The sequence below is a fragment of the Balaenoptera ricei genome, chromosome 2 (genome assembly GCF_028023285.1).
Source record: "Balaenoptera ricei isolate mBalRic1 chromosome 2, mBalRic1.hap2, whole genome shotgun sequence".
NCBI classification, from domain to species: Eukaryota; Metazoa; Chordata; class Mammalia; order Artiodactyla; family Balaenopteridae; genus Balaenoptera; species Balaenoptera ricei.
The window spans coordinates 65,829,620-65,841,373 of record NC_082640.1 but is presented as its reverse complement, the minus strand read 5'-3'; positions in this window follow the sequence as shown (position 1 = coordinate 65,841,373).

The following is an 11,754-nucleotide window of genomic DNA, read 5'->3' as shown; positions in this document are numbered from 1 at the left end:
AGACAGAAAATGGCAGATGACTGCCTAGTGGGCAAGTAGTGAGGAGAAGGAGGAGAGCAGGGTAAGAAACATGATGGTTAAACTACTAAGTGTTATTAGTGTCGTCATTATTATTATTAATAGCTGGTGTTTATTGAGCACATGAACCATGCCAGGTACTATTCTAAGCCCTTTATATGCACGAATTCACTTAATACTCACAATCCAGAAAGACAGGAACTGTCATGATGTCCATATTTCAGGTGAGGGGGTGGAGGCACAGGAAACTAAGTAACTTGTCCAAGGTGACACAGCTAGTAAGTGTCAGGGGTAGGATGACCCTCAGGTGACCAGTTCAGTGTCCACAAAGATAGGAAATATAGGAGGAAGATACACAGAAAAGTTTTAGAAATGTGCAATTTGGGAGGCCTGGGACCATCCCAGTGGAGGCTCCCGTAGGGAGGTGTGTGTACAGGACAGAGGCCAAGGAGAGCGTCTGTGCTGGAAACATGGACTTAGACACCATCAGCGTCCACACGCAGTGGTGGAAGCCATAGGTGTGGTGTGGAATGTCAAGGACAGGGCTGAGGTCAGGACCTGGCAGAGGCCCCAAGAGTGAGCGGGCATTTGGAGAGAGAGGAGCCTGGTGGGGAGTACAGGAAAGAATGATTAAAGAGTTAGGATATGAACCAGGAACAGGGGGCGTCATAGAGCGTGAGGGAGTGAAGAGTTTCAGAAAAGAAGCAATGCTTCCCTGAGTCCCAAGCCAGCAGGGAGCATATGAAGAGGCCTGAGAGCAGCCAGTAGATTGGACATTCAGGAGGCGTGACAACCAGCAACCTTGACAAGCACAGTTTCAGTGGCATGAACTCCAGCTCCCAAAGCACCCGGGTCAGTGGTTCTCAAACGCTGGTGCAAAAAAACCTCCCGGTAGTTTATTAAAATGCAGATTCCTGGGAACTACCCCCAGAGAGTTGGATTCAAAAAGCTTGAATTTGGGCCCCAGAGTCCGAATATTTAACAAGTCCCATCTCCCGACCTCTATTCCCAGGTGATTCTGATATGGTTGATTCACAAGCTCTATGTTGATAAGCACTGCCCTGAAGACACAAGCATTTCCTTTCCCACCTGCCCCAGGTTCTGGCTTCCCGTTAAATGGGCCACAACCTCCTGTGAGAGATCAACGTTGTGAGTGACCAACCTTTTCAGTTCACACCTTCCCACAGGGGCCTTGCCCCACAGGCCCTTTGGCATAAATCATATTTCAACGCTATAATTAGCAAAACGTTCGTACATACTACAGACACACACACCTTCATGTGCACACACAGAATAGGAGAAAGAGAAACGTTTATCTCAGAGACTTATAAGCAAATAAATACACAGGACTAATTCAATGAAGGAGAGGAGGAAACTAGAACAATAAAAAAAGGCAATGCTCAAATGAATCAAATACCACCAAAGACAGCATATAAATGAGGTTATGGAAATTTATATTTACTCTTATAATACATTTATATTTACTCTTAGGAAAAAAGAGCCAAAGGAACACAGAGGAAGGGGTAACAAATTCAGCTTGGAGGACGTGGTTAGGCAGCCTTGAGAATGTGACATTTGAGTTAGGCTTTGAAGGGTGAATAAGAGTTCCCAAGGAAGAAAGGGAACAGAATTCCAGGCAGAGGAACAGCAAGTGCGAAAGTAGGGAGGTAGGAAGGCGCACTGTGTTTCCAGGAAAGATAAGAAGATTAGCGTGGCTGGAAGAGAGGAAATAGGGTGGAGGGAGGGAGAAGCAGATGGAGTAACAGTGAACTAGGGTGGAAAGCTACGCTGGGCCACCCACCCTTTGGAGGCTCTCTGATGCATGCTAAGGAATTTGTACTTGATCTTGGAAGAAATGGAGAGTCTGTGTGGTTTTGTCTCTTTTGTTTCCTGGAGCTGCGAATATCACAGTGGGGAAGCTGGCAGATCTCATCCCTTCTGCCTACTACAGCGTCCAATAGAGGGGAGATCTCTGGTAGAGACAGAATCCTGAATTCACATGGTACTTGCAGACACAGCTTTTGAATTTGCTTCTCCTGAGCTGTGGAACCTGAAGACTATCATTTGGGAAATAAACCATGGGGAATGAGGAGGGAGAAACAGAGTGGGGAGAAAGTACCCTCGACTCCAATTCCCCAAATGCAAAAAAAAGAGAAGTATAACATCTCCTTGGCTAAACATGGATTTAAAATAATCACAGAAAATAAAGTTTCATTCTTGCAGGATGGGCTAGGGGAGGAGAACTAAAAATGATCAAAGAACAACAAAGTAGAAAAAACAAACAGAGGAGGAAAGAATATAAAAACAGGAAGTCAGCAGGCAGTAGTTCTCCATGAGGTCATTAGCACAGGCCCCAGGGGCTGATTCTCTGGAGGTCATGGGGTGGGGTGGGGGGAGAGAAAGCTGGGGTACAACCCTTTTCTCATAGCTGTGGGCACTAGAACAGGCCAGACATGGGATCAATGCCAGACACACCGGGGAAATTCCACAAAAGAATTATTTCTAAGTGGGCTGGGGGAGGAGTAATCTCAAAGCTGCCCACTGGGCCTTGGGGTGAAGTAGGAGGCAGCAGCTGAATTCAGGTCGGAAACTGAGTCCTGTGTCTGGATCTCTATGACTCTGGGCAAGGGCCTCTGCCTCGGCAGGCCTGTTTCCTCATCTGGGATTTAATGTGATTGGCCAAGCCTCCATGCACGGTGGCCAAAGGGCACATTAAAATCCAGCTGTACACTTTGGCGTGAGCTGTGACCAGGAAAAGAGTGTTTTACTTTTCTAATTTACACTCAAACGTCGTTCTGCCAGCCAAAGCCAGAGCCATAGGGCTGTGACCACCCAGAGAGGTACCTTTTTCTCATTCATATGTAGGTGCTTCATGGGCTGATGGTGGCCCTGAATGGGGGTGTGAATGGAGGTGCAGTGGACTAGCTTGGAAAAATCGGCTAAGGCCTCCCCGTGGAGGGTCTTGGATGCCATGCTAAGGAACCTGGACTTAGTATTAAAGGAAATGGAAAGCAAATGTGCTCGAGCCCACTGGCCTCCCACCAAGCTCTTTTCCTGGCCCTGCTCAATGCAGAGGCTCTACTGAGGCTGTCACCCACCTCCTAACACAGCAGGCTGCCTCAGCCGCCGCGGAGTGAGCCCTGGGTTTGGGCATGACCTTTATTATGTCCCCTGTGATGGGAGGAGCTGAAACAGCCCCCAGACCCATGTCCACCCTGACCTGGACCCACTGAATTTGGCCCCATAGCTGCCCAGAGGGCCCAGCTACACAACCCGTAAGTACAAGAGAGTTAATGCCCCACAGGTTGAATTTTGACCAGAGAGAGACCCACAACAGGGAGGAAGCAACCGAGAGATTCCTAACTCTTCTCCCCAGCAGACCGTTCCACAGTGCCGTGGTTTCATGTGGTCTCCTGGAAACATCCAGCATGGCTGAACCATCCTTTTAATTCCTGTGGTGCCACGGCCAGCTCAGTAATGGACCACTTTGCATTTATTCCGCTCTTTGTCTGCCCCACTTCCTCTTTCTCTCAGTCTCAGCCATGGGATTAACTCCCCTCCCCATAAAGCTTTACAATATAAGCTTTGCCTCTTGTTTTTTAGAGAAAATGGGCTAAGACCAGGGCTGGTATCCGCCCTCTTGCTGACCCTGGCCAATGAGAGCTTGCCAATTAGCATACGACTCTTCTTGCCCCTGAGTTGTTGGAACAAACTCATACTTGCTACAGCCATTTGGGCCGTAGAATCAAGAGGGCGTGGAGTCAAACAGACTGGGGCTCAAATTCTGGCTTCATCGCTCACTAGTTCTGTACATAAACTTGGGTGATGACCTCTTTAAGTCTTAGTTTCCTCTTGTGTGAGATGGAGATAATAAAACTTCATGGAGTTGGGGATGATTACATGAACTGAGATAAGGTACGCAGAATATTCAGCATATTGCTGGGCACATAGGATGAGCTCAGACAGTGCTGTTTTTGTTGTAATGATTAGGACGGTTGAGGAGTCGGCATCCAGGAGGCCTTTGAGTCAGCGCTCAGCAACAGCGTCTGCGAGAGCGACATACTCAGCCCGAGGGAGGGGCGTGACTGTGACACCGAGGCCCGTCTGGAAGACTTCCCAGACTGGATTCTGAGCATGGGGGTTCTCTGCTCTTTGAACATGGAGGGTGACATGAACATTAGTCCAAGCCCCCCCCTCGCAACGTTTCCTCCACGGGCTGCACGCACCCATTGGCTGCCCACTCTGACCTCGGCCCGGAGCATGTCCACCCCTCAGTGCTATTTCTGCTGCAGCTCCTGCCCCTATTTGATCCTCAGACAGGACAGGCTTCTTGCCTGGCTTGTGTCCACTCTGGCCTTGGTCTTGGAGACAGAGGGCACGATTTGGCGGGAGGTGAGGCCCAGGGCAACCTAGGACAGGGGCTCACTGCGCACAGTCTCGGCGGCCTACAGAAGCCTCGCATGTCAGCAGCTCAACCTCAAGGTCACTGTCACTTTTGCACAGCAGTGCTGCTGCTGGGGTCCTGCATCTACTTTCACTGCTCCACTGCTGAGTGGTAACAGACCACTGGTGGGGTGGGGAGAAGAGGGGAAGGGGCTTCCCCTCCTCCCTCACCCCGCTGTGTCTCTACACCTGCCCCACGTCTGAAGCTGAGCACTTAGGTGTGAGGGAACGGAGACAGGCTGGAGGATGGGCTACTACAGGTTTTGTTTTGTTCTGTTTCATTTTTTGATGATGGGGGAGCTTGCACATGGAAAGAGCCAGAAAGACAGAGAGACATGAAAGTTGGTGGAGCAAAGACCCAGAGAACCCTGGGAGGGGTCGAAGGTTCTGGAATCAGGACACAGGTGAAGAGATTCTGGTCTCCATACGAGCAGGACACCTCTGCTCTCCGACGGCGGTGGGGGGATGTAGGGGTGCGGACATAGACACATCTGTAGGAGGGAAGCTGGAAGTTGAGGAATTTCATGCTGCACGATCTCAATTTTCTCTGGGAACCAGGAGGCAAAGCCATCTACTGACAGGGGAGTTGAAGGAAGGGTGGAATTAGAGAGTAGTGGTGAAGATCTGGAATAGCCATCGCAGGGAAGGGACAGGATACTTTCTAGAGACATGTCAAAGGGTGGCCCCGATGCCCTGAAGACTGTGAATTTACGATTTCCTCTTGAGCAGTATCCAGCAGTAGAGGCCATCCAGCAGTACAAAGATTTTAGTCTCCAGCAGGCCATCCCCGTGTGCTGTCTGCCTCCTCTCCCCTCCAGGGTCAAGTGACTGGCTTTATGGACAGCGTGGGTACGGCAGGAGTAGATGGCCAGGTAGGGAAACCTGCCTCTCTGGCAGTGATTGATCGCCTGGAGCCCAGTGTCCCAGGAGGCAGCACACAGCCAAGGCCGGGTGGAGCCGCCCATCCCCTGGAGTATACATGCTCTTTAAACACTAGGACCTAGATCTCAGCCTGTCAATCAAACACTGCTCACAAGATGCCACTCCACTGCCTCTCCGAGGACCAGCATGTAGACAAGACGTCCCACCACCCTTCCCTGGTGCCAAGGCCAGCTTGATTAAAAGGCGCTTGTCCAGAGGTTGTATTAATTGATGTATAACTGATTGTATCTGTTTCCGCAGATTAGTTGTTTCCCTGAAACTCCCCAGGTGGTTGGGTGAGGAGAGCTAGGGACCAGGGTGACTTGGAAACATGTTTCCTGGAAGAGGATTTATTGGCAGAGCAACCGAACTGGGGCCACTTACTGACCTTATACGTAAAGTAGCTTAGTGCTCAGCCCTGGCCTACCTTCCCGAGATGCCACGAGCACACAGCTGTCAACCAAGGAGCTCAGCCTCTTAGGAGAGAGATGAGTCCTGTGAATGCATTGCGTTCTCACTTTTTTTAAACCACCTTGAATTTTGTTGATCCGCTTATCTAAAAGGATAAAGAACCAAAAACAAAAGCCACGGCCCGCCTCCCTCCCACACACCCATATGCCCACACCTATGCTCCGTTTTTTATCTCCAGGTTCCGCTATTCATCTCTTTCTGTTTTGGCAGAGTTGAAACATTGTTCTACAGTGACCTTTCATAGGTCGCCATCTCGTGGTAGAAGAGGGTAACTGCCCATTTACGCTCTGTTGAAATAACGAGTCATTTCAGCAAGTACTGTATTTGTTGAGAGTCCACTCTCTATGAGGCGCTGTATGGTAACTGCAGTCAGCTCTTTACATTAAAAATAAGAGTCTGCATATGTGGTGGGAAACTTCCACTGGAGTGGACGATAACAGTCATCCCAGACCCTCCATAACAGCTGCGTCGTAGGAACCCCATATCTCACTCTCCAATCTATTTGAAATTTCACTGAGAATCTTGGATGCCGAAAGGAGCCTGATGGAACAAGGCTGCTGCCTGGGGCTACAGAATTCATTTCAGGCACGACAAAACGTGACCTTTTCCAGCTGTGAGAATTTCCCATCCCTACACATCAGTGGTTCTCAGCCCTGCTGCACATCAGAATCACCTACAGGCTTTGACAAACAGCGATGTCCAGATCTCATTCCCAGAGATTCTGATTTAATAGTTCAGGGGTGAGGCATTGGTATTTTTAAAGCTCTCCAGGTGATTCTAATGTGCAGTCAGGATTGAGAGATGCTATAAAAATTGGTAAGCACGGGTCAGGCATCACCCTTTTTATTGCTATTATAACTGGGAGAATTTCTCCCTTACATACACATGCCTTCCTCACTCGCCCCCAACTCAGAGAGGAATTGGGAGCATCAGGGCTCCATCATCTAAGGGTTTCATCTGTCTCTCATATTACAAGGAATATTTCCCAAGTTTCTAGGGGGGATCTTTGAGAAGCTCCACAAGCTACTATTAAAAGGTATATGACCGATAGGCCCCTTTTCTTATTCTTGGCCAGACTAAGAGAGTACAGTTTGAAAGAAGAATGGGTGGGGGAAGAGTTGAGCATAGAAGCATATTCTGGTCCCCAAAAGAATGTAAAGTAAAATTTCAAGGGGGCAGCCTTGCAAAGTACAGGAAGTTAGGGGAAAACAAGTTTTTCTTTTCTCCTTATGGGTCTAAAGGTACTCTATGCTATCCTGTGAATTAATGTTTGTCATTGGGAGGGGTGTGTGTGTGCACCAACTCTTAGTCCACGGGTATTTGAAAAATAAAGAGGTCCATTTTCTTTTTTTTTTTTCTTTTAAATTTTAAAAAATTTATTAAAAAAAAAAACATAATGGTACAAAAAGGTTGAAAGTAAAAGAATTTGGAAAGATATACTGTGCAAATATAAACCCAAAGGAAATTATATAATAACGGATACAGTAGACTTGAAAGCAAAAGCGTTACTAGAAATAAACAAGGGCACTTCATATCAACAAGTCCAATTTACCAGGAAGTTTTAAATTTGTATGCACTTAACTTCAACTTACGTACAGCAACGGAGCTACAAGGAAAAAAATAGACAAATTCACTCTCATAATAGGAGATTTAACATACTGCCGTCGTTCACTGATGGAGGGTAAGGAGGTCCATTTTCAGGCCACGATTTGGTGGAAGACCTTAAATAGGACCAGGTATGGGGTTCCCACATACCCCACAGCTTACCTGGCTCTGGAGGACTTGCAGAGCCCACATACAGCTTGGACGATTTGGCTGAGCCACTCTGGATGGAATAACTAAGCCTTGGCTTAAATGAACTCCTGGGGAGTTGGGTTGGGGTGGAGATCCTTGTGTGACAGACCAGTCCCTATAGGTGGGAGGTGGTATTTATTAAACATGGGAAGGGATGCACACCCCAGCATGGGGAGGTTTGCAGAAGGAGGCTGTCTCTTCGAAAGGAAGGCAGATGTAAGATCAAGGGAGCAAACTTGGGTTCTGGAGAGCCCGCCCGGAAAGAGTTTCCTCCTATGAGACATTTAATTTCTTGGATTCTTTTCCAAGAAAAGTGGTATTGATGGCTGCTTAAAATTCTCTCTCTTATTTGTTGTAACTTTAATATTTCCAACCTTTAGGAAAGCCTGAAACATTTATTTATTCCTCCTTGTGTGCTAACATTGTGAAGAGAAAAGAGACACATTCGTCTGCCTTCCCCTGCACGTAGGCCGTTATTCAGGAAGCAGCAGGATGCTGGGGGTGCCTGCCCAGTGTTGACCTGAGTTGTGACCCACACAGAGCTCAGAGTCACCAGGAAGAGAGCCGGACTCAGAGGGACAGAGGCCAGGGAAACTCAGACATGGGAGAAGGGAGACAATCCTTACTTCTCTCCCAAATATAGAAGGAGGAAGGGAACGCTTAAGAAGGAAAACTATCATTTAGGTTGTACCATAAATTCCTTCATCACTGAGATAAAGGGGGAGAGAAGGATGGTTGACTGAGAGGGCTGATCCAGAGATGTGATTTTAACTTAATTGGTTTGGGGTAATAGCAGGACATTCAAGTAGAGACTTCCCACAGACATGAGGACATATATGGTAAATAGAAGTTGAAAAATTTAAGACCAAAAATAAAAATTGGACAGTTTAAGCAGTATGGAAATGTTCCAGATATAAGAGGTTTTGGAGATATAGACCAAGTCGTAGCCCTTTATTTTCCACCTGAGGAAACTGAGACCCCAGGAGGGGCAAGGCTCACTGACATCTCCAAAGCTACAGTTATTTGACCTGAGATCCATGGCATGGACCCACCTCTCCTGACTCCCAGTTCACATCTTGTTTTTGTTTGTTATTTTCCCAGGTGTCATCTTGGTCCTGGTCATTTTAACATCGACGCTGATGAACACATGAAAGGCAATGCGTTGGATGTTCTGGGGAACTCACTGACCAATTCTCCTTTATTGGGTTTTCTGGTGTTAATTAAACGAAATTTTTATTTTCAGTTTTTTTTAAGTCTATTTTTGCCTTGTTTTGTTTTTAGTAATTACCAATGTTTGTGTAGGCAGAGAATTAAATCCCTTAGTCAGAGTCTCCTCTTTGTTTTCAGTATACACAAAGACTAGGATTGCGTGCGCAAAGTGTATCCAATGGTCCCATTTAAAAGGGAATTTGAAATTGAGCCACAGAGCTTGGCTGCGGTCCTCATGCTAAGTGATTCCAAGTGGAGACATTCGCCCATGACCAGGGTGACCAGGGCTTTGAAGAGGAGAATGAAGGCAGGAAAGAGGTGCAGAAACCACCCAGGAACCAGATGAAATGCTTCCTTTGAATGGGAATTGGCTACCTTGGGGTGGCAGAAAGGGAGTCAGTGATTCTCAGAGCTCAGGCTTAAACCTCTCTCTCTCTCTCACACACAGGATTAATGTCTGTAGAGCCGTTTTGTTGGCATTTGGGTTGGCATTTCTGCTGCCAGCCAGAGGCCAGCAAATAGACACCTCTGTTGGTGCTCAAGTATCATCTCTTTTCTGCATTAAAAGAGAAGGCATTTCAAGTAGTGACTCATGGGCCTCTCAGTAGCCTCATTTTCCAGTGTTTTCTGAGGCCAGAGGTGCTAGCCCTTCCCATGATGCACTGTGCTCCATGGTTGAGCCTCACTTGCCCATGAAGAGTTAGTCGGGATGGCATAAAAAAGAGTTCCAGGAGGTGTTCAAACTTGCCCCAAGTGGTGTGTTTATAGCAACAGGACCCAAGCGGTAAGCTGGCCATAAAGCTTCTGTGGTCTGGATCGGGTCACCCTGTACCTGGGACCCTCAAGAAAGCTTGGAGACACCACGTTTGTTTATTCTGAGGCAGGAAGCCAAGAAAACACATTGGAAGGAGCCCTGACCCTTCATCATCCGAGTTAGCCAGACACGGAAATTCTCTCTAACCACAAGAAAAAAAACACATTTTTAAATGCAAACTGTTTCCTTGTCCCACCCAGTCCTCTCAGTCTCAGTTCAATGTTCCAATTATTTGGAACTCTCTTCTCAAAGAATGATTACTTTCCTCTTTAATTAATCTTCTTTTTTTTTAAATGAAAAATCGTTTTTTCCATTATTCACTGTTACAGATCCTTTTTCCACCTAGCAGCCAGAACAGATTCCTTTCCAACTTTTTCTATGGCTCTACATGGGCTGGCCCTGCCCTTCTCTCTGACTTCACTGTATCTCCTCCCAGCCCTTAGCTCCAGCCACACTGGCCTTTGTTTATTTACTAAGCACTTCAGGTTTGGGGGACTGATAAGGATGGATTAGTTGGCATATACACTTGAAACGATGCATCAATCATTTTCATTACTTTTTAAAAATTTACATACAGTAAACTCCATTTTTGCTGTTGTTCAGTCCTATGAGGTTTTACACATACATCGATTTTTGTAATCACCACCACAAACAGGATACCAAACAATGCCTACACCCAAAAGAATTCCCTCATGCTGCCCCCTTGTAGTCAGTTTCTGTCCCCACCCCATGGCAACCACTCATCTGTTCTTATACTTTTGCCTTTTCCAGACTGTGATGTGAAGCGCATCATGCAGTATATTATCTTTTGAGGCTGGCCCCTTTCACCTAGCATGATGCATTTGAGAGTCATGCACGTTGTTGTGTTGTAGCAATAGCCCATTCCTTTTTTTTTTTTTTGTGAGTAGCATTCCATTCATGGATGTATCACAGTTTTTTTTTAAATCCATTTACTCATTGGAGAATATCTGAGTAGTTTCCAGTTTGGGGCAATTATGAATAATGTTGCTGTTAATGCTGTTATTAAAAATTAATGTACAGGTTTTTGTGTGCATATAAGTTTTCACTTCTCTATAATAAATAAATACCTACAGAGGAGATTGCTCAATCAAAAGGTAAATATATGTTTAATTTTTTAAGTATATTTTTAACTTTTTAAGAACATATCAAACTGTTATCTAGAGTGTCTGTCCTGTATCATATAGAATTCCCATCAGCCATGTATGAGAGTTCCATTTGCTCCATATCCTTGTCAGCATTTTGTATTATCAGAATTTTTATATTAGCCATTCTAATAGGTATGTAATGGTATTTCACTGTGGTTTTTAATTTACATTTCCCTGATGACTACTGATGTGAATAGTTGTTCATATATTTATTTGCCATCTGTATATCTTCTCTGGTGAGGTACATGTTCATTCTTTTGTCTGTTTTAAAAACTTGGGTTGTTTGCTTTCTTACTGTTGAGTTTTGAGAGTTCTTTGTATACTCTGGATACCAGTTCCTCTTAATGTGATGCATAACGGATGAACAATCAGCTATGAAGTATTCTTGACAAAAAATTGAACCTGAGACTGACCAAGCCTCTAGCCAGAGCTGATACTAGGGGATGCCAAAAAAGTCAATGATCAAGATAAACAACATTTTAATGCAATGTTTTTAAAAATAGAAATTAATGCAAAACATTTATGAACAAAATATCAAAAATTTAAAAAAGACAGAATCAGAATTACTGGTTTTTCCTTTGCCCCAGGTTCCATTACGGCTCAGCTGTATTACTGATCTTGACCCTGGTCTAGAGTCTGGATCTAATGACTGTCTTACAGAAAACACAGGAATAGAAGAAAGGTTGAATGAATCTGGTATGTGGGAAACAATAGGATGATGATAAGTTTATTCAATAAATAAACTGCAAAACAAACAAACAAAAAAAACCCCCTGGAGTGCCAGAGTGGTAGTTACACAGATGTGTTCACTTGAGGACACTTTAGCAAACTATAACCTTATGATATGTGTACTTTTCAACAGTCTGCTATATTGCAATAAAAATCTTTTTTAAAAGATGGAAGAAAAAGCACCTAAAT